This window comes from Oncorhynchus clarkii, chromosome 30 (genome assembly GCF_045791955.1).
Source record: "Oncorhynchus clarkii lewisi isolate Uvic-CL-2024 chromosome 30, UVic_Ocla_1.0, whole genome shotgun sequence".
NCBI classification, from domain to species: Eukaryota; Metazoa; Chordata; class Actinopteri; order Salmoniformes; family Salmonidae; genus Oncorhynchus; species Oncorhynchus clarkii.
The window spans coordinates 21,820,441-21,820,929 of record NC_092176.1 but is presented as its reverse complement, the minus strand read 5'-3'; positions in this window follow the sequence as shown (position 1 = coordinate 21,820,929).

Below are 489 nucleotides of genomic sequence, written 5' to 3'. Positions count from 1 at the left end.
AAAATGGAGCCTGCGTGACTTAAGCGTATTATACAGGTTGTCACATGCTAAAAAGCATTATATTTTACCCACAGAAATGTTCTAAATAACATCTTAATTACAAACCTGACTAGCATAAAAAAAATGTTAGGATTGATCCCATAATCATTGTGAAGGGATCAAAAAGCTTGCAGCCTTTAGCCTATCACAGACCTGTGACAATGCCCCTTCTTATTTTCTCTCTGCATATGTGTGTGTGTGTGTGTGTGTGTGTGTGTGTGTGTGTGTGTGTGACAGACAGACAGACAGACAGACAGACAGACAGACAGACAGACAGACAAATACAGAGAGTTCTAGGGCTCCCGAGTGGCACAGAGGTCTAAGGCACTGCATCTCAGTGTAAGAGGTGTCACTACAGTCCCTGGTTTGAATCCAGGTTGAATCACATCTGGCCATGATTGGGTGTCCGGGTTTGGCTGGGGTAGGCTGTTGTTGTAAATAAGAATTTGT